General features: G+C 34.3%; 1 protein-coding gene and 1 long non-coding RNA gene across 6 annotated transcripts in view; one reads left to right on the top strand and one right to left on the bottom strand.

Annotated features, from left to right (window-relative positions):
• The window catches only part of LOC149797379 (uncharacterized), a 137,415-nt gene that overhangs the window by 54,218 nt on the left and 58,945 nt on the right, over window positions 1-24,252 (top strand). The gene's annotated exons all lie outside the window — the stretch shown is intronic.
• Window positions 4,215-24,252, bottom strand: part of LOC149797381 (uncharacterized) — a 67,494-nt gene continuing 47,456 nt past the window's right edge. For 3 of the 5 annotated variants that reach the window (XR_016421807.1, XR_016421804.1, XR_016421805.1), the window contains exons 4-7: window positions 23,373-23,519; window positions 19,822-19,968; window positions 16,271-16,417; window positions 4,215-8,781 (exon numbers count right to left, since the gene is read on the bottom strand). This is a non-coding gene — a long non-coding RNA (uncharacterized LOC149797381). The remainder of the gene's footprint in view (window positions 8,782-16,270; window positions 16,418-19,821; window positions 19,969-23,372; window positions 23,520-24,252) is intronic. The other 2 variants (XR_016421806.1, XR_016421808.1) reach the window with 2 other exon arrangements.

The following is a 24,252-nucleotide window of genomic DNA, read 5'->3' on the forward strand; positions in this document are numbered from 1 at the left end:
GTTACAATATTTATGATTTGTTGCTTCTTTTTACTTCTGTCTCTATATCATCTATTCTCTCATTGACATGGTGTCTTTTGCTATGTGAAAGGCGAAGGGTACCAATAAATTGTAATTACATGTTAATAATTTATATAAAGTTATATTAAAATTTGATGTACTGATATGGCATATATGTCTGCCAAGAGTAGATTTAAAACTGACCTTGGGAACTTTACCTGATGTCTGATAAAATTATTCTTGCATCCATCTATCGTTAGGAGTTAGGTGACTAACCGAAGAGGAGAGAAATGTGACATTTGAAATGAAGAAGGAAAAAAAAAACAACAGTATTAAGTTTCTTTCTTCAAGATATAGGTTCCCTACTAAAAGAAATATATACATAAGTAGTGGGGAATATGAACTAATTTATTGTTTCAGTATATTTTAAGTCAATCCAGATCAGAGTAGCAGTTCATTTTAACAATACTTTTGAATTTAAAGTACAGCAAATACATTATTATAGATATTCAAATAGAAATTAAGAACACGACTTTATAAAGTTGTTATGGTCAAAATAGAGGATCTCCTAATTATTTTGAACAGTTGAAACTGACGTAAATGACTGTCGAGATAACTTGATAATCATAGGAGATAATATAATTATGGGTCAACAACGTTATACATATACCTCAGATGAAACAGCACAAGATGAAGAGAGAAACAGATATATCTCACTGTTGAATAAATCTGAACAAGATGAGGCAATTCAGTACAGCCAACCAGGTGATCACTGATGCAGCTTAGAAAGACGAATCGACTGCAGATAAGAGAGATGGTTTCTTGAGGTTGAAGAAGATGATGATATATTTAGAGGCACAGAAGGGCAAGATGCACCATATTCAGAATAGCAGATGATACTATATGGTGGACATCCTCGTATAGTACCGAGATGATTTTATGTGCCCCCCCCCCCCCGAGTATATGATTTAATTTCTTGAATCAAGAGCATGTGAAAGTGATGAATCTGTTATAACTCAGGTGGTGATCTACAACAGCTAGCCCAGAAAGCATTTTAAAGCTTAGATGCCAGGTGCCAAGGAACTCTCGCACTGAATCAGCTGCTAAGAACTGCATACGAGATGACATAAGACACTGGCTGAATTAGTTGAAGTTGTGCAGCGATATTAAATTTCGTTTGGTGATGTAGCCATGGAAAAGCCACTAAAAAGATATCCAGAGTTCGTCGAATTCTAAAGACGTAGAATCCAGGAAACTCTCCAAAACAAGTTGCTGAATGTCTTGAGCATCTAGAAAAGAAGGGATTGAATCTGTCTGGCTCTGTGAGAACTCATTCAACCATCAGCATGGAATTAAAACTTGCTTGTGTAATACTACTGACAATTAAGTCCAAAAGCCCCACGCCCCCGTCCATAACAAAACAAAAAAATAAACAGGCTGAAAATGATGGTTATGGGCGTTAAAAGCGAAACATATGTACTACCAGCTGATAATAAATTCAACCAATAGAACCATAGAAACAGAACCCGTTGGTTATCTAGGCAAACAGACAACTGATCTTGAGGGGCCTTTTAAAAGAAAAAGCCATAGATTTGAGTTCATTGATATCAAAATAGGTGAAGTCTGTGAGAAATTCAATAAATGAGAATGATCTTTATACATTATAATGCATCTGTTGAATTCTAACTCTGTACGAGTATTATGGTTCAACATCTACACTGCTTTCATGCAAAATAGATGTATATGACAGGCTTCAGCTGAAACAACAGCGCAATAACTATATAAAACATCAGTGGTAATCATTTGTATATATATGGTTTAATAGACACGAACGCTAAGATGGGTGAAAAGACATTCAGCCATCAATTTCTTATTGGCGACAACACTAAAGAAAGTATTTGAGGTAATGTCTTTCTTCTTATATTTGTTGATAAAATTGACTGTAAAACTTTCTGAAAATATGTCTCGAAATCATTTGTTTCTTTATGTCTCATATCTGTATTCAGTTCAATGTTGGGTTTCTATCATCATCATGGTTCTTATTCAAACAAGACAACTCTGTGCATCTTTTCCATGTATACATAAATATGTGTGTGTGTGTGATTTGGATTTTTAATGTAGCTTTAACAATTTTTCAGTCATACCGCTATGATGTCTGCAGTGCGGCAGTTTACAGTGATGTCTAGCACAGGGGCATGATGTCCCACCCAGTCACATTATCCTGACACCAGGACGACCAGTCCTAACACTAACCTCTTAATGCTGAGCACCAAGCGAAGCAGCTGTTAGTACCATTTTTGTATGTCTTTGATATGACTCTGCCGGGGATCAAACCCATGACCTCCTGCATCTGAGGCGGATGCTCTACCACAGGGCCACCGGAGTGGTCATAAATAAAATAGAGCATTCTATGATCAATAACAAATATCCTCTTGTCTTTCAATGTATATGTACATAGCAGTTTTGGTACAGTTCAGTTTGTACCTTTGAAAGAATTCAACTTCTTTTTGAAGGAAGATGTATCATTTTTATCAGAATTTTTTTTCTCTGGGGCTAATCGGTAGTCCATGAAATAGGCATGAAAATGTAATTTAATCACTAAATTCACTTAAAAAATGCACCAAGTATCATAGTCATCTAATGTTTTAAAACAATTTCTTCCCATCATGCCTTGCACTGACTTGTATGTAATATTACTGCTAATTACACATCTTAATCTGTTCACATTCATCAGGAACAAATTCAAGTTCTACACCTAATATATCTTTAACCCTGCAACTTGTGATAATCGGTGAAAACTTAGAACAGCCTAACTTTATGAACTCCCTCATGAAACATTCTGTCTAATTAGTAAAAAAAGATTTACTTGTCTAATGAATTTCCAGATAAACTGAAGTACTAATTAAAATGAAGTTCAATCACTTGGCATATGATGGCATATGATGATGGATAACTGTTATTATTTTAAGCTTAGATGTACATTCCATTAGGTGTCATTATCCTCCAGTCAAAGTACATGAGTGGGTCATGATCTTAGATTAAAGGTTTGTAATTGGTTATCTTGGATTCATCACCTCTAAATTTGTAATCTAATTAAATTGAATCAAACAGTTTTGACAATAGGTAGCTTATCAGATCCAATTGTTTACATAATACTATTACTAATATTACTAATGCTTTATTTATAGAGGGTGACTCAATTAGATGAAAATAATTTTCGACTTTCTAGGTCCTCCAAAAACGTATAACAATATACATCATACAAAAAGTTAATAGTAATTACTTTTCAGTTCAACATGTCTCGAGTACAATAAATTCAAATAAAATATCTCTTCTTAAATACTAATATTTTCTGCAGCTTTTACAGCCTCTGAAAGCTTTTCCCATTATACTATACCAGAATATTGAAAACATTTTTTTAAAACCGTTAAATTCTTGACTTTGATGGATGAAGATTTTATGTGATGTTGATCTCAACTGGTATTAAGTGTTGAATAACAGTTTAATAAATCCAGTAGGTATTCTGGAGTAGCTCCATTTAGACATTATGCACAAGATATAGATATGTCTTAAATAAATCAATCCTTTCATATAGTGTAAGCCATTTCAGTACACTGTACTGTAAATATGGCTTTTAGTTAAAAGATATTTCATTTCATAACTGTAGTTCGAGATTACAAGTTCTGTAATACAGAAGGTAAAGGATTAGAATGAAAGCCAATGGTTTATGTTTTTCTCCTTTTGACGATACAAACATTGTAAATATATGGCAGATGAAATTGAGTAATAATGACAACAATTTCAAATTGTTAAAGTGATAGTGACGATTCTCTTAGCTACAACATCAGCATTTAGGCATAGTAAATAGAACACAAAGATGAACAATGAATGAATTGATAAAATATGAGAATAAACAAAATTTAAAAGGATAAACTTAAAATGTGTATGGCATTGTGTATAAGTTGCAAAAATGAGGAGAAAAAGGTGAAGAAATGAAGAAAGTTAGAAAAGAGGCAGATTTAAAGTGAACATTATTTCCTTTTAGAGTGGGTTAAATCACTGACTGTAATGTTCAGATAGGTATGTAGATACACAAAACATTATTTTGCATCAAGTTTTCCTGACTTTTTATTTAAAAAAAAACTATATGCATGAGTTTTATGTACACGTCATGACATACTATGTTTCAACAAATCAATAAAAAAGAGCACACATTAAAATTAAGATTTGTTTAATCACCATAATATTTCATCCACAACCATATATGTGAACCTTATGGAGAGGTGAGCTAAAAATGTAAAAGGTTAGGATGTATAATATAAATTTCTGTTCAAGGTACACAATAGACAACTGATGACTGACAACGCACAACACATGCAGAACAAAGCCAAGAGCTTACTTTAAAGGAAGCAACAGGATAATGTGAATTCAATTGATTTTGTGGTTTAGTGAAAATTTAAATTTTCATGGATACCTAATTTTGTGAATAGGGTAAATTACATTTACATGGATACTGAATTTTATGTCAATTATACACATTACAGTGTCATTCAACCTCCCCTCCGAGTCTTGACCTTTGAGTCCTCTCTGTCAACTATATTGGAATACACTAAATACAAACTGCTCAAAATTCATTTGCATATGTAAACAGGATCAATATATCGCAAATATAGTAAACAGTATTTGGTTGGACTAATATTTCTTAGTGAAGCTGGACAGCATAAGTAGCATATTAAACCTTCAACACCCACAACCAAGTTTATTTTCCCCCTCTCCCATCATATAAGAGAAAAATATTATTTCTGTAAAAGCAAAACTCGAGGAATTTTGTTATCATTCAACAGAGAATTTTAATGAGAATCTTTATACTCAAATGAAACCTATGGATCAAACTCAAAGCACTTGAAACTCGCCAGAGTTTATCAAGAATCAGAATTTAGCTGACCTGTGCTTTCAAACTTTGTAATATGGTAATTAGCTTGCTATTATAAGATCAAATAAAATAAAAATGTTGTCTGTGGCATTTTTTGGGGTAATGTATGTACTTTAATGTTGTAATGCTCCATTATTTTACAAAATGTTTATAATGGAGTCTCCTGCAGGTGTAAATTCTGATTTCTGCCCATACTGAATTGCAAGTTCACATGCCACAGTTTTACTCCAGTGTGAAAAAATAGGAAAGTCAAACACTCCGTATTTTCCTATATAAGAAAATGGCAAAATTCAGTGTTATATTTTCCATAAGAAAAACAAGAATTCCTCAGGGACTGACATTCTACTGGCCAAAAAGAATTTCCAGGAATTCAAGATAAGAACATTTCATATTAATTTTAACTGCTGAGTATTGAAACCATCTCTAATATTCTTCAGAAATAACAATATTTTCAAATTAGCTTTTGTGTTGGACATACTATTTGTCATATTTGCACCATTTTCATTTAGGATCAACAAGACATGATAAGAAGTCTTCTGGTGGAAATCTCAAGCTGACATGACTTTCTGTTCTTTTTGGAGTAATAATAACAATATTTTCAAGATGGCTGTCATGATGGCCATATTGGATATCAGACAAATTCCATTTACGACAAGCAGAGATCATAAGAAGTCTTTTGGTGAAAGCACAATAATCAATATGACTAGCCATCTAGAAGTAGCAACAATAATGTCAAGATGACCATTATGATGGCCATATTGGAAGTCATATCAGCCAACTTGACATGGTATGAAGTCGTTCATTGAAAACCCAATGGTAATTTGACTATTCATTCAGGATTAGTGATAATAAAACTTTCAACACGGTAACTGCTTCAGCCATATGGGATGTCTAAGCAGCATCATTTTCATTTAGAACCAACTAGATATTACAAAAAGTCATTTAGTAAAACAAACATGCTAATACGACCATCCATTCAGCAATAAGAGTTCAAGATGGCCACTGCAGTGGCCATATTGGATATGCAAGTGACACCATTTTGGTCAGAAGGAGTAGGAATAATAAGATTTTCAAGATGGCTGCTGTGTTGGTCATATTGGACTCCAGATTGGCACCATTTTCATTTAGGCCCAACTAGGCATCATAAGAAGTTTTATAGTGAAAACCTGTGCATCCATTCAGTAGGAGTAGCAATAAGATTTTTACGATAGCCAATGTGGTAGCCATATTGGATGTCCAAATGGCACAATTTTCATTTTGGACCAACTGGTATGTGGGATGAAGGTGTGTGTAAAGTTTCACGGCAGTCCTGAAGTAGTTCTGTACAGTAGGTGTAGCAAAAACATGCTTGTGCTAATGGATGGACTGATGACATACCACCCCATAAGCATATGGAGAAAATGTGGCAATCCATATTGTATATGGAGATCTGCGCTATAGGCAAGTACAAAAATACAAGCTATAACCTTCACTGGAACCCAAGGTCAATTATGTTGTGTTTCCCAACTCCTTCACAAAGTACAGACATAACTGTTTTCATATCGGTACCATATTTACATGTATCAAAAACTGCAGGACTAGTCGTATGCACAAAGAAACTGTAACTGAAAGACAAAATGAGCAATAATTCAACAACAATGCAGGAAAGCAGGAATTAGTTGAAATGTGCATCTTTAAATTTTCCTTCATGGAGATGAGCTGAAAACTTGGACAGTACTTACATTCACAATAATGCACTACATCAAGCCACACCACAATAATTCAAGCAACTATTGCAGGAGTAAAGTAATTTTTTGACATGTGAATTTTCAGATGATGACCATATGTGTATCAAGTTTCACAGTGATACATTAGAAACAGACTATTGGATTTACAAGATTATATGATAAACTGTATTTAATTAATAAAAATGGGTATAACTGAAGAGCAAAATTATTTGTTGATATGCACATGTTCAGTTGATGACTACAACATTTACCAAGTTTCATAGCAATCCACTGAAAAATGTAAGATAACTGTGTTTAGAAGACTTCATTACACAGAATTCAGCTTTCATGTAAGAAACGAGAACTCTTATAAAAATTGTGGAAGAAAGTAATTTGTTTATATGATCATCACAGAGTGATGCCTATATTATTTACAACTTTCATGGCAATTCATTGAAAAAAAGGACTAGTTGAATCAATATGAGTGTATGCCAGATGGATGGATGGATGGATGGATTGACATGAGGGTTTCAAGATTTAAGGTACACCAACTTTCTGTAGTTGTTGCTTGATTTTTTCTTGTTGAAGCCTCTTCATGTTCATTAGTTTTTAATTTCTGACTTTGTTGTAAGGTGCTTTGATTTTGCTTTTTTAGTATCCATTGTTCCACTGCTGTTTTACCAGAAAGATAGAGACCAGAGACTAATACTGCATCCCAATGCATTGCACTTGACAATTATATTCTGGTTTGATTTCGAGTACTGCATGAACAGCACTTAACCTAGCTCTGTTGTTTGTGTCATTGATGTCTGAATTTTCAATTTCAGCCTTTTTACACATGCAATCTATGCAGTCCCATCCAGTAACATGGTTTGATGGAGACTCAGTATTTTGAAAGAAGAATTCATTTGTTGATAAAATACCTGCACCATTGCCTTCTTGCGATTGCCAGGTATCAAACATGATACTGTACAAGGTGTGTCCCTTTTCCCTGCTGTAAAGTAACAAGTTTATGTCACAAAACACTTTCCTCTCAACTGGTGAAAGATAATCCAAATCCTTCATCTGAGAATTTGTAATCCATTGATTTCTCTTGCACCAGTGATTAAGCTTCAATCTACTGGGTTCTCCACCTTGGCGAGCATTGAAAAGAATGAGTCTGGAACTAACTGCATTGCACAGTTCTACCAAGTCATGTTTTCCAATGGAATCAAATTTGCCTCCAAGTGTGTATTTTCGAAGCTTTTCCACTGGTTCATCCTCTGGTAGTCTATCTGGTAAATGAAGCCTTTCATGCCTACTTTGGATAATCATGTATATTGCATCACCAAAAACTGTTCGTCTATTCAACTTTAAAACTGAGACAAATTAGTCCAACTCAGATGCTTTTACTTCTCTCTATTTACCCTGCAATGATTCTCCTTTCAAGATTCTACACTTGTTGTCAGCAAGAAGTAGATATTCTCCTTCAAGCAATACTTGATGCTGGAATCTTCTTTGTTATTTTGTAGATAACTCTTTTAAGAGAGCTAAAATTGTCATGATTGAAATTTTTTTAATTCTAGCAATCATTTTTCTCAAAAGATTTGAATTCTGCATAAAGTCTTCCCATTGTTTTGATGTCTGAGCAATTACTTCTTCTCACTTCCATTGTTTTTTCTGCTTTTGTTGTTTTTCTCCAACAAATGTGCTTCTATCAGCTTTATAGTAAAACCTCCTTGACATACAGATTCTGTTTTATCTATCCTCAAAGATTTCATCAGCTTTTAAAGGTTTGTATAGATCTACTGTATCACCTTCAGTAGCTAGGTTTGCCATTGGAACGGGTTTTGAAAATGCACATCTGTCCAAGTGACATTTACCTCTATGATTGAAGAAGAATTTCTTTGCAATTTGGGAAACAAACTTTCCCCTCACATTATTTATGAGACTGAAATGATGGGGTTTCCTTTGTGCACTGCAGCTCAGTCTTTTCAAAGGTACACTCTTTTCTAAATGTGCTCATAGTTGCTCTTTGCTGACCAGGATTTTCTATTATAGGTTTCACTTCCTTACAATCTTAATGAACCTGTTTTGAATAGAGCTCAGCCTACTGTCCACAGACTTTGTATGGCCTCTTTGGTTTACAGTAAACAGTGCAAACTGAAAATGAACATGTGATCTCATTAATATAATGTAAGCTCAAATACAAAGTCCAATTTCTTCATATAATCTCTAGAAATGTAACAAGCTCAGCTAAAAGAAACTAAAGACAATGTAACTTGCCCCAAAAAATCTCTGAGCTTCAGTCATATTTTTGCTGAGAGAAGCGCAAAGTTTGAGCAAAATTTATTCATATATATATATGACAAGCTGAAGCAACCAGTCTAAATGCCATCTTTTTTTATCTTTTCTAGTTTCTAATGGACAACAGCTTTTTGGGGAGTTCAATAAATTATTACGTATCAAAATACTTAAAGTTGTTATATGGAACTGTGTATTATGTGTATAATATAGTTTGTTGTCTATAAAACAGCTCACCAGTTAATATGTACTTTTGAGAGAGTGACGTATGTAAGGTGAAGAAGTTCGCATTTAAAACATGAGAGTTGTTGTTGTGGGGTTTAACGCCATTTTTCAGCACACGATAGGCTATACATGGCGGCCAGTATTAATGGTGGAGGAAGAACCTGGCAAAACCCCGGGAAGAACCACCGACCCACGAGAAGCTACTGGCATGCTTTCTTACATATCCACATTTGCCGAATCCTGGACTCAAACCAACGCAGACAGAGGTGAGATGGCAGTGATCCGTAACGGAGAGCGCTTTAGACCACTCGGCCACTCGGGGCCCCCCACAATGGAGAGAATGTTGGCACACCTGTATGCTACATTAATGTAATGTGGATGATATTTCTTTGGATATTGTACTTTTGGAAATTTTACATGATTTAATCACACTGCTAACTAAAATGACTGCTCCCTTGTGTTAAAAAAATCAGACTGAATTAGTCTAAAGTACACTATACATAGCAGCTATTAAAATAGGGAAAATGAATTTTGCCAGACTAGACAATACCAGCTTCTGAAAATGCAATGAATGAATTACCAAATATATAAAATGTAAAAAAAAGTTAATGGCTCTTTTTTTATACAATTTAGCTCTGAAGTTCAGGAAATGAAAATGACCAAGTAGAGCTAGCACTTTTTTGAAAGGTGCACATCTGAAGTAAGGCCAAGCTGTATACTCTATAACCCATAGTACACCCATCAATCATACACCAAAATAAAGGAAATTAAAGGTTCTTTGAATTATACCTAAGATATACAAGGTCTTTTTAAATAGCCAGTATAACCAGTGAGGAAAGCCAGAGATTCTTTTTCTTTATCATCAGAACCCTATGCAAAATATGAAACTGTAGAGCGCCACCAAATCAAGGTGTACTTAATTATCTGTTCCTTACTATATTTCATAAATTATATTCATTGCCATAATGACAGTAAGTCTTGAACACCCTTAATGTTTTTTAAAAGTATTTTTGTATGACCTATAAAAGTTGGGACATGAAGATCAAGCAATTTTTGTCATGTACTATAAGTTTTGGTACACCTAAAACTTGTTTTTGTCTAATGATTGATTGGCATATTTTATCTATCATAACCTCATGTAACATAAACATGATTTTGTGATGTATGGTAATCTTCACAATTTTGTCTTTACATTGTTTTGTGTCTACAAGTTTACCTGGGTAAAGTATTATCAGAATATCTGTAGGGGTTAAAAGTGACAGCCTGGAAACTAGCAACTGGCTTACATTATTCTGTGTTGTGACCTTGACCTTGAACAGAAGAGTGGTATGACTGAATACACAAGATAATGTCAAGACACTTTTTATATAACAAGCTAAAATTTCATTCAGATATCTTCACTGGTTCAACAGTTGTACCTACACATCAATACATGAAGACAGATCATTGGTTGATATTCTCCCTTGCAGTAACCTTAACCTTGAGGCAGGGGTCATGGCAATGATGGTTGTTGTTGTTGTTGTTGTAGGTTTTAACGCCATTTTTCGGCACACAATAGGCTATACATGGCGGCCAGTATTAATGGTGGAGGAAGAACCCGTAAAAATCCCAGAAAGAACCACCGACCCACGAGAAGCGACTGGCAAGCATTCTCACATACCCACATTGGCTGAATCGGAGACTCAAACCCACGCAGACAGAGGTGAGATGGCAGTGATCCATAATGGTGAGCGCTTTAGACCACTCTGCCGCTCGGGGGCCCCCATGGCAATGGTATGTAACACAGTCTAGTCATAATGTATAACAGGTTAAAGGTTTTATTACAGTATGTGAAGTAGTTCAAAGTTATAGTGTGGACAAGGATAGAAGTTGCATTTGATCTTTACCTTGAGGCAGAGGTCATGTCTAAGGTATGTGACATACCATCTATACATGATACATAACTGGCAAATGTTTCATTAAAATATCTGCAGTGGCTACAAAGTTATATTCGAGACATATGTTCTCTATCGCAGATTTACATTTCCAGTGCAGTGAACTTGCCCTTGAGGCAGGTGGCATGGCTATGGTACATGACACATCACCTAGTTATGATATATAATTGGCTGGTTTCATTAAAATATCTTCAGTGGTAGAAAAGCAGACCTGCCAATACTAAATAGACCTCAGTAAGGCAGCCAATATTTTCTGCAAATCAGACCAAGTTTTAGTAAGGTGCAACATGTACAGTTATTGTCAATGTGGAAAACATGCATTTGAAAAGCTGAGAAGTGTGGTCCATTGGAGGGAAAGCAATATTACGACACTTCAGCCTAAATGACGTTCAGTTCAGTTTCAGAAACAACATCTACAAACCACATGGCAGTCAGTGACTTATTGATGGATCAACTTGATATAATATTTGTGTTTTTATTTTGCATTCTTGTAGTAGCAGTAATCATCTTTCCATCTATGAGCAATGCTCATATTGACACAGCATGATCTCCAATAATCACAGTTTCTGCATTTCCTGCCCTTTTTCCATGCTTGACAGAGCATCTGAATATTGTTTTCTATACTTTTGTCCAAAGTATTTGGACTTGTTAAGAGGATGATGGTCCCCTTCAATTTCAGCATGTGTTCACTCAATGGACATCATACAAAACATGCTATAAATTATATGCAAAAGGTTTTCTGGTTATGGGCATTTGGTTAATTCAAGTGTTAAGATACACCATGTGGAGTTAATCCATGACCAACTCCAGTGTGATCTAGACCAAACCTAGACAATCCAATATTTAGATTTGACTGCAACAATAGTATTTTCAAAGTTTTAACTAATGCTCCATAAGTCCATAACTTAGGAGTATTTTCAGTAAACCTTAAGATAAAATCATGAGTTGGCAGTTGTGCAAATGTTGAATTCTGGATAAAGATACAAGTTACAGAGTTAACATTTTCCCTTGATCTTGACCTACAGGCAGGGCCTGACTGTGGTACATGACACACAGCGTCTGACTGGTCATGATATATACATGAGCAAAGTTTCATGAAGATTTCTCCAACAGTTAGAAAGTTATGGGCCAGGCTTGTAAATATTAACAGATGGATAATCAATGCCTTGAAGACAGGTGTATTCAAGTGATTTTGATTTTCTATGAACCAATAAAGCACAATCAATGCATATTAAGAAATAGGAAATAAGTTTTGATAAATGTTTAAAATATTATTGATATCTTTTGGCGTTTCTGCAGTACAGTCTAGAGAAAGCTTTTCTCTGCTGCAAGCAAAATACAACAAAACCTATTTAAATCTTGTTCAAACAAGCTTCAGTTTTCAATCTAAAAGTACCTGTCCATCTACAAATGTTCTTTTGAAAAGTGCCTGACATGCCCCAAAATCTGTTGTAAAGTGTATCGTCTTCCTCAAAAGAAACCATGTTAATCAAAAGGAATAAGAAATTCACAAAAATTTGTTAAATTCTCTTTTCCTGCTGTTTTTACACATCTTACCTAGCATTCATTTCACAAAGCTGGAATGCCATTTAAATAGACACTGGTCCCTGGACAAATATCTTAATAAAAGTTTGCTTCTTAACTCCTTGAAATTTTCATGTCAGCAAGCATGAAAACTGAACTGTGTGAAAGAAGCCCAAACATTTTGTTAATTCTATACGTGTTTCTAAATGAGATACATATGGTGGTAACAATTTGTGTCTTTATCAGTGTTTGTTTCAATTTGTCTGTCTGTGTATAAAGCCACTAAAAAGAAAAGCATTAGATAAAGTTTATTGGAAAACATCATGATCAGTCTCAAAATTGTTAAATATCTGTACATGTATATAGAAGTACAAATACAATACAGTTCTGAATGGTTGGTAGACATGACAATTCAATATGTATATATATACTGGATGGTTGGGGGACATGGCAATTCAGTATATATACACTGGATGGTTGGGGGACATGGCAATTCAGTATATACACTGGATGGTTGGGGGACATGGCAATTCAGTATATATATACTGGATGGTTGGGGGACATGGCAATTCAGTATATATACTGGATGGTTGGGGGACATGGTAATTCAGAATATATACTGGATGGTTGGGGGACATGGCAATTCAGCATATATACTGGATGGTTGGGGGACATGGCAATTCAGTATATATACTGGATGGTTGGGGTACATGGCAATTCAGTATATATACTGGATGGTTGGGGTACATGACAATTCATTATATATACTGGATGGTTGGGGGACATGGCAATTCATTATATATACTGGATGGTTGGGGGACATGGTAATTCAGAATATATACTGGATGGTTGGGGGACATGGTAATTCAGAATATATACACTAAATGATTGGGATACATGGCAATTCAGTATATATACTGGATGGTTGGGGGACATGGTAATTCAGAATATATACACTAAATGATTGGGATACATGGCAATTCAATGTATATACTGGATGCTTCAGGGACATGAAATATGTGTATGTGTGTAAAAATGTACATGCATCTTTCTGTGTCTATGCTTATCTGTTATTGTTTAGACAGCTCATTTGAGCTTTTATCTAAGGACTTTAAGAGGACTTTAAAATATGGCAGGACTGCCAAAGGTTTTCACGGATTACTTTATCTTACAGAAAAAGGGTCATGCGCCATTTTGAACATCATGCAGCTCATTTCTAGTTGGGCCACATCCTGAATAAATTATTTATTCTTTAATAAGTGTAATTAGCAAGGCACCACTGCTAAGTGACTTTCTTCCATCTAGCAACTGTTGTTTCATTTGATCCTCACAATTTTATCTCATTTCATTACTTTTGGATACCTTTCATTTAGACACTGATATATTTTATACAATATTAACATTCTGTATTCCCTCACAAATTCATGGAGTTACAAAATTCAAGTAGTGTTTGAAGTAACTCCTCTGATTCAAGGATTTTTCATGGTTGTGTATAATGCACTAACTAGATAGGGGACATATGACAGCTTAACAATTTACGGTCTATACTGAATGATTTGGGGACAGTAATTCAGTAAGTACAGCACCCCCTCACTACTGGGCCATTTATTATTAAACATTTACTGCTATACTGTGGATATAGTCATAGATCTCATTTTTATATGCAAAATGTATCTCATTTAAGGTTGTCTAACTATAAGGTGGTACTCCATGGCTCCCATCAACAGCTTAAGAGAGAATACAGTATTCATGGCTCCCATTAACAGCTTTAGAGAGAATACAGTATTCCATTGCTCCCATCAACAGCTTTAGAGAGAATACCCTATGTATGTATGTATGTATGTATGTATGTATGTATATGGTTTAGAGCCCGTCAGCACAATACTTGAAACATGGTCCTAAAGGAATAACAAAGAATTGCAAAAAATAAATAAAATAAAATGATTTAGACAAAACTGTCCACAAACATGTAAACAAGATAAAAGGTAAAAAGTAGTGTTACTGTTTTGTAAAAGGTATATAAAATAAAAAGTAATGGGGAAAAAAAGGATAAAAGCCTTGCAGTATAGGATCAAAATCTGTTATATAAACCTCATTCACCCTAATCTCCAATTTTCTCTTGTGGTAGATCACCATAAAATTTCTTCATCTTAGTTCACATAAAAATCTTCTGCCTTGCAGGTTGGAAGTTGATACACTTGACAAAAATGTATTCCAATGCCAGTAGACAGAAAGGGTTTGTACCCTGGTCCAGGTTCACCCATTGAGAACCTACGACCCTGCCATTTGATCATATTCCTTAATAAAAATTGTGCGCACTGTAAGGTCTCACTGGACAGTTTATCTGGTGAATTTTCATTCGATGATGACCAATTACAGAAAAATGAGAATAATTTTACACTGAAGATACAAATTTAAACAAACTAATGATTTTAAAAGAATCAGTATGTGCCTTATGCATGACTAAAGTTCACTAGTACTATAACAAATCAGCATACTTTCATCACCCCTTAGCCATCTAGATTTTTAGATATTTACCTCTGTAGCAGACACACATAAATACGTAAGCCAAGTCGACAGCTCATTTGCAGCCCAAGTTACGCATTTGATCTCCAGTGCAAATCTAACATGATAGGCAGTCACCAACAAGCCAACCTATTTCCAAGCCTAACTCAATGTAAATCTGAACCACATTATAGATTTAGTTTGTGTGTGAATTTATAAATGCTCGGCTTGTGATAATTAGGTTCGTGACTTCTACCTTAAAAATTAGGGGAGTGTCAAAATACAAAACTATCCAGTGAGACCTTAAAAATTCAAATAACAGTCTGATTAAGGGAAAATCTTATTATTTTCAAAACTTTGGCCAATTCTAAATAAAACGCAACCTTAAGAAGTTTAAAATTCAAAATTGTTTGTTTCCTATGATTTATTGAATTTATCGATGACCAAAATCTATCTAACAGAGCAACAGCTATGAGACAGCTTCATACTTCTTTTATTACTTTCCCATCTAAAACATACAATTTCTTTATAATATGTCAGTTTCATCATTTTTCATAGCTAATACACCCTGTCTTGTTAGTGCCTGGTGATATCAGAGATATCTGAGAGCACAAATAATACCTTCATGCAATCTGAAATAGTAGTGAATAAAAGATGTAAAAGAAGCCAAGCTGAATTTCTTGTACATGCTAAGTACTTGAAAGAATAATAACGATGCACTGCATATATAAACTGACCAGAACTCTCTCACTGATTTCATGAAGAAGGTCAAATCTATTCTAGAATAGAGAAATCCAAGGTAGACTTAAGGGAGGCAACTCATCAGGTAACATCAAATGTATGGACCAATCTTTGTAAACTGAACCACATCAGTTGGGAAACTTAAACAATGAAATTCTATACCCATATTTATCCCATCTGTTGATAAAACAATATGCATGGATAATGTATTTTAAGAACACTAAGAAGGACACCTCTAAATCATTTTCATACTGGCCGGCACATAATGTTGTTGAAGTTGCTGCTATTTAGAAGTGTGTTTTGCTAGTGATTGTCACCTGAATAAAATTGAATCTAAAGCAAATAGAAAATCGTGCAAAGTAAAAAAGGGGAGGAGAAAAAACACAATGTAAAAACGGGACATCCATTTAACATCTCACCAAAAACTTCAATGAAACTGGTGCAGATATATTTGTTCCTGTGAAAGTTCCACAACAATTGGCATGTCTGACTCCCAATTAATTGTTGATGTTGCCCTGCTGTTAGCAATATCACTTTGGCAGGTGTACTTCCATACACCTTGAGGCCTACAAGAAAATAAAACCCTGAACTTCTTATATATAGGTCATTATAACTTAAATTTCTGTAAATAAGATGAAATATATGTATTGAAACATTACATCAAGAGTAGATATGGATGTAAGAGCATTAAATTAAGGCAATCATCATGAAATTAGGAAAAAATGCTAAGTTTGTACTGAAAATGTTGATAAACTGAATAAGTAAGTGAAATACTTCAATTAAACCACCTTGCATGAAACTTGTAAGGCTTTTGTTGTTTATTAGGAGAATGGATCAGGAGCAATACCTGGTAGCATTAAAACTGTTGAGTTAAGTCCCTTCTTCTACTATGATTAAGTGAAATCAAATCTATATGAAGTGTATGTTTGGAATATCTAACTATGTCAGATTCAAGATATGGAGGTAATAAGGATATGATTTATGGCACAGTGAATCACATTTGACAAGACTGAAAAAATGACACTGGTTCTTAAGGTCACACTGGACAGTTTATCTGGTGAATTTTCATTTGACGATAACCAATTACAGAAAAATGAGAATAATTTTACACTGAAGATACAAATTTAAACAAACTAATGATTTTTGATGAAAGCATACATGTGAGATTTTGACTGCAGTAATCAGGTTAATTCCTGATGCAACTGGTAGTTTTTATACTGAACCAACACTGCCACCAACCCCTAAATTTTACATTCATTTTAGACAAGTAATAGCTATTTTGAATATTTTTCTGTGACAAGGCAGCTATAAGAATCAGTATGTGCCTTATGCATGACTAAAGTTCACTAGTACTATAACAAATTAGCATACTTTCATCACCCCTCAACCATCTAGATTTTTAGATATTTACCTCTGTAGCAGACACACATAAATACATAAGCCAAGTCGACAGGTCATTTGCAGCCCAAGTTACGCATTTGATCTCCAATGCAAATCTAACTGTGACAGGCAGTCACCAACAAGCCAACCTATTTCCAAGCCTAACTCAAAGTAAATCTGAACCACATTATAGATTTAGCTTTTGTGTGAATTTATAAATGCTAGGCTCGTGATAATTAGGTTCATGCCTTCTACCTTAAAAATTAGGGGAGTGTCAAAATACAAAACTATCCAGTGAGACCTTAAAACACTGATATATTTTATACAATATTAACATTCTGTATTCCCTCACAAATTCATGGAGTTACAAAATTTGAGTAGTGTTTGAAGTAACTCCTCTGATTCAAGGATTTTTCAAGGTTGTGTATAATGCACTAACTAGATAGGGGACATATGACAACTTAACAATTTACGGTCTATACTGAATGATTTGGGGACAGTAATTCAGTAAGTACAGCACCCCCTCACTACTGGGCCATTTATTATTAAACATTTACTGCTATACTGTGGATATAGTCATAGATCTCATTTTTATATGCAAAATGTATCTCATTTAAGGTTGTCTAACTATAAGGTGGTACTCCATGGCTCCCATCAACAGCTTAAGAGAGAATACAGTATTCATGGCTCCCATTAACAGCTTTAGAGAGAATACAGTATTCCATGGCTCCCATCAACAGCTTTAGAGAGAATACCCTATGTATGTATGTATGTATGTATGTATATGGTTTAGAGCCCGTCAGCACAATACTTGAAACATGGTCCTAAAGGAATAACAAAGAATTGCAAAAAATAAATAAAATAAAATGATTTAGACAAAACTGTCCACAAACATGTAAACAAGATAAAAGGTAAAAAGTAGTGTTACTGTTTTATAAAAGGTATATAAAATAAAAAGTAATGGGAAAAAAAGGATAAAAGCCTTGCAGTATAGGATCAAAATCTGTTATATAAACCTCATTCACCCTAATCTCCAATTTTCTCTTGTGGTAGATCACCATAAAATTTCTTCATCTTAGTTCACATAAAAATCTTCTGCCTTGCAGGTTGGAAGTTGATACACTTGACAAAAATGTATTCCAATGCCAGTAGACAGAAAGGGTTTGTACCCTGGTCCAGGTTCACCCATTGAGAACCTACGACCCTGCCATTTGATCATATTCCTTAATAAAAATTGTGCGCACTGTAAGGTCTCACTGGACAGTTTATCTGGTGAATTTTCATTCGATGATGACCAATTACAGAAAAATGAGAATAATTTTACACTGAAGATACAAATTTAAACAAACTAATGATTTTAAAAGAATCAGTATGTGCCTTATGCATGACTAAAGTTCACTAGTACTATAACAAATCAGCATACTTTCATCACCCCTTAGCCATCTAGATTTTTAGATATTTACCTCTGTAGCAGACACACATAAATACGTAAGCCAAGTCGACAGCTCATTTGCAGCCCAAGTTACGCATTTGATCTCCAGTGCAAATCTAACATGATAGGCAGTCACCAACAAGCCAACCTATTTCCAAGCCTAACTCAATGTAAATCTGAACCACATTATAGATTTAGTTTATGTGTGAATTTATAAATGCTCGGCTTGTGATGATTAGGTTCGTGACTTCTACCTTAAAAATTAGGGGAGTGTCAAAATACAAAACTATCCAGTGAGACCTTAAGAATTCAAATAACAGTCTGATTAAGGGAAAATCTTATTATTTTCAAAACTTTGGCCAATTCTAAATAAAACGCAACCTTAAGAAGTTTAAAATTCAAAATTGTTTGTTTCCTATGATTTATTGAATTTATCGATGACCAAAAGCTATCAAACAGAGCAACAGCTATGAGACAGCTTCATACTTCTTTTATTACTTTCCCATCTAAAACATACAATTTCTTTATAATATGTCAGTTTCATCATTTTTCATAGCTAATACACCCTGTCTTGTTAGTGCCTGGTGATATCAGAGATATCTGAGAGCACAAATAATACCTTCATGCAATCTGAAATAGTAGTGAATAAAAGATGTAAAAGAAGCCAAGCTGAATTTCTTGTACATGCTAAGTACTTGAAAGAATAATAACGATGCACTGCATATATAAACTGACCAGAACTCTCTCACTGATTTCATGAAGAAGGTCAAATCTATTCTAGAATAGAGAAATCCAAGGTAGACTTAAGGGAGGCAACTCATCAGGTAACATCAAATGTATGGACCAATCTTTGTAAACTGAACCACATCAGTTGGGAAACTTAAACAATGAAATTCTATACCCATATTTATCCCATCTGTTGATAAAACAATATGCATGGATAATGTATTTTAAGAACACTAAGAAGGACACCTCTAAATCATTTTCATACTGGCCGGCACATAATGTTGTTGAAGTTGCTGCTATTTAGAAGTGTGTTTTGCTAGTGATTGTCACCTGAATAAAATTGAATCTAAAGCAAATAGAAAATCGTGCAAAGTAAAAAAGGGGAGGAGAAAAAACACAATGTAAAAACAGGACATCCATTTAACATCTCACCAAAAACTTCAATGAAACTGGTGCAGATATATTTGTTCCTGTGAAAGCTCCACAACAATTGGCATGTCTGACTCCCAATTAATTGTTGATGTTGCCCTGCTGTTAGCAATATCACTTTGGCAGGTGTACTTCCATACACCTTGAGGCCTACAAGAAAATAAAACCCTGAACTTCTTATATATAGGTCATTATAACTTAAATTTCTGTAAATAAGATGAAATATATGTATTGAAACATTACATCAAGAGTAGATATGGATGTAAGAGCATTAAATTAAGGCAATCATCATGAAATTAGGAAAAAATGCTAAGTTTGTACTGAAAATGTTGATAAACTGAATAAGTAAGTGAAATACTTCAATTAAACCACCTTGCATGAAACTTGTAAGGCTTTTGTTGTTTATTAGGAGAATGGATCAGGAGCAATACCTGGTAGCATTAAAACTGTTGAGTTAAGTCCCTTCTTCTACTGTGATTAAGTGAAATCAAATCTATATGAAGTGTATGTTTGGAATACCTAACTATGTCAGATTCAAGATATGGAGGTAATAAGGATATGATTTATGGCACAGTGAATCACATTTGACAAGACTGAAAAAATGACACTGGTTCTTAAGGTCACACTGGACAGTTTATCTGGTGAATTTTCATTTGACGATAACCAATTACAGAAAAATGAGAATAATTTTACACTGAAGATACAAATTTAAACAAACTAATGATTTTTGATGAAAGCATACATGTGAGATTTTGACTGCAGTAATCAGGTTAATTCCTGATGCAACTGGTAGTTTTTATACTGAACCAACACTGCCACCAACCCCTAAATTTTACATTCATTTTAGACAAGTAATAGCTATTTTGAATATTTTTCTGTGACAAGGCAGCTATAAGAATCAGTATGTGCCTTATGCATGACTAAAGTTCACTAGTACTATAACAAATTAGCATACTTTCATCACCCCTCAACCATCTAGATTTTTAGATATTTACCTCTGTAGCAGACACACATAAATACGTAAGCCAAGTCGACAGGTCATTTGCAGCCCAAGTTACGCATTTGATCTCCAATGCAAATCTAACTGTGACAGGCAGTCACCAACAAGCCAACCTATTTCCAAGCCTAACTCAAAGTAAATCTGAACCACACTATAGATTTAGCTTTTGTGTGAATTTATAAATGCTAGGCTCGTGATAATTAGGTTCATGCCTTCTACCTTAAAAATTAGGGGAGTGTCAAAATACAAAACTATCCAGTGAGACCTTAAAACACTGATATATTTTATACAATATTAACATTCTGTATTCCCTCACAAATTCATGGAGTTACAAAATTTGAGTAGTGTTTGAAGTAACTCCTCTGATTCAAGGATTTTTCATGGTTGTGTATAATGCACTAACTAGATAGGGGACATATGACAACTTAACAATTTACGGTCTATACTGAATGATTTGGGGACAGTAATTCAGTAAGTACAGCACCCCCTCACTACTGGGCCATTTATTATTAAACATTTACTGCTATACTGTGGATATAGTCATAGATCTCATTTTTATATGCAAAATGTATCTCATTTAAGGTTGTCTAACTATAAGGTGGTACTCCATGGCTCCCATCAACAGCTTAAGAGAGAATACAGTATTCATGGCTCCCATTAACAGCTTTAGAGAGAATACAGTATTCCATGGCTCCCATCAACAGCTTTAGAGAGAATACCCTATGTATGTATGTATGTATGTATGTATATGGTTTAGAGCCCGTCAGCACAATACTTGAAACATGGTCCTAAAGGAATAACAAAGAATTGCAAAAAATAAATAAAATAAAATGATTTAGACAAAACTGTCCACAAACATGTAAACAAGATAAAAGGTAAAAAGTAGTGTTACTGTTTTATAAAAGGTATATAAAATAAAAAGTAATGGGAAAAAAAGGATAAAAGCCTTGCAGTATAGGATCAAAATCTGTTATATAAACCTCATTCACCCTAATCTCCAATTTTCTCTTGTGGTAGATCACCATAAAATTTCTTCATCTTAGTTCACATAAAAATCTTCTGCCTTGCAGGTTGGAAGTTGATACACTTGACAAAAATGTATTCCAATGCCAGTAGACAGAAAGGGTTTGTACCCTGGTCCAGGTTCACCCATTGAGAACCTACGACCCTGCCATTTGATCATATTCCTTAATAAAAATTGTGCGCACTGTAAGGTCTCACTGGACAGTTTATCTGGTGAATTTTCATTCGATGATGACCAATTACAGAAAAATGAGAATAATTTTACACTGAAGATACAAATTTAAACAAACTAATGATTTTAAAAGAATCAGTATGTGCCTTATGCATGACTAAAGTTCACTAGTACTATAACAAATCAGCATACTTTCATCACCCCTTAGCCATCTAGATTTTTAGATATTTACCTCTGTAGCAGACACACATAAATACGTAAGCCAAGTCGACAGCTCATTTGCAGCCCAAGTTACGCATTTGATCTCCAGTGCAAATCTAACATGATAGGCAGTCACCAACAAGCCAACCTATTTCCAAGCCTAACTCAATGTAAATCTGAACCACATTATAGATTTAGTTTATGTGTGAATTTATAAATGCTCGGCTTGTGATGATTAGGTTCGTGACTTCTACCTTAAAAATTAGGGGAGTGTCAAAATACAAAACTATCCAGTGAGACCTTAAGAATTCAAATAACAGTCTGATTAAGGGAAAATCTTATTATTTTCAAAACTTTGGCCAATTCTAAATAAAACGCAACCTTAAGAAGTTTAAAATTCAAAATTGTTTGTTTCCTATGATTTATTGAATTTATCGATGACCAAAAGCTATCAAACAGAGCAACAGCTATGAGACAGCTTCATACTACTTTTATTACTTTCCCATCTAAAACATACAATTTCTTTATAATATGTCAGTTTCATCATTTTTCATAGCTAATACACCCTGTCTTGTTAGTGCCTGGTGATATCAGAGATATCTGAGAGCACAAATAATACCTTCATGCAATCTGAAATAGTAGTGAATAAAAGATGTAAAAGAAGCCAAGCTGAATTTCTTGTACATGCTAAGTACTTGAAAGAATAATAACGATGCACTGCATATATAAACTGACCAGAACTCTCTCACTGATTTCATGAAGAAGGTCAAATCTATTCTAGAATAGAGAAATCCAAGGTAGACTTAAGGGAGGCAACTCATCAGGTAACATCAAATGTATGGACCAATCTTTGTAAACTGAACCACATCAGTTGGGAAACTTAAACAATGAAATTCTATACCCATATTTATCCCATCTGTTGATAAAACAATATGCATGGATAATGTATTTTAAGAACACTAAGAAGGACACCTCTAAATCATTTTCATACTGGCCGGCACATAATGTTGTTGAAGTTGCTGCTATTTAGAAGTGTGTTTTGCTAGTGATTGTCACCTGAATAAAATTGAATCTAAAGCAAATAGAAAATCGTGCAAAGTAAAAAAGGGGAGGAGAAAAAACACAATGTAAAAACAGGACATCCATTTAACATCTCACCAAAAACTTCAATGAAACTGGTGCAGATATATTTGTTCCTGTGAAAGCTCCACAACAATTGGCATGTCTGACTCCCAATTAATTGTTGATGTTGCCCTGCTGTTAGCAATATCACTTTGGCAGGTGTACTTCCATACACCTTGAGGCCTACAAGAAAATAAAACCCTGAACTTCTTATATATAGGTCATTATAACTTAAATTTCTGTAAATAAGATGAAATATATGTATTGAAACATTACATCAAGAGTAGATATGGATGTAAGAGCATTAAATTAAGGCAATCATCATGAAATTAGGAAAAAATGCTAAGTTTGTACTGAAAATGTTGATAAACTGAATAAGTAAGTGAAATACTTCAATTAAACCACCTTGCATGAAACTTGTAAGGCTTTTGTTGTTTATTAGGAGAATGGATCAGGAGCAATACCTGGTAGCATTAAAACTGTTGAGTTAAGTCCCTTCTTCTACTATGATTAAGTGAAATCAAATCTATATGAAGTGTATGTTTGGAATACCTAACTATGTCAGATTCAAGATATGGAGGTAATAAGGATATGATTTATGGCACAGTGAATCACATTTGACAAGACTGAAAAAATGACACTGGTTCTTAAGGTCACACTGGACAGTTTATCTGGTGAATTTTCATTTGACGATAACCAATTACAGAAAAATGAGAATAATTTTACACTGAAGATACAAATTTAAACAAACTAATGATTTTTGATGAAAGCATACATGTGAGATTTTGACTGCAGTAATCAGGTTAATTCCTGATGCAACTGGTAGTTTTTATACTGAACCAACACTGCCACCAACCCCTAAATTTTACATTCATTTTAGACAAGTAATAGCTATTTTGAATATTTTTCTGTGACA

Source organism: Sinohyriopsis cumingii, chromosome 6 (assembly GCF_028554795.1).
Source record: "Sinohyriopsis cumingii isolate HCF-2022 chromosome 6, ASM2855479v2, whole genome shotgun sequence".
Classification (NCBI taxonomy): Eukaryota; Metazoa; Mollusca; class Bivalvia; order Unionida; family Unionidae; genus Sinohyriopsis; species Sinohyriopsis cumingii.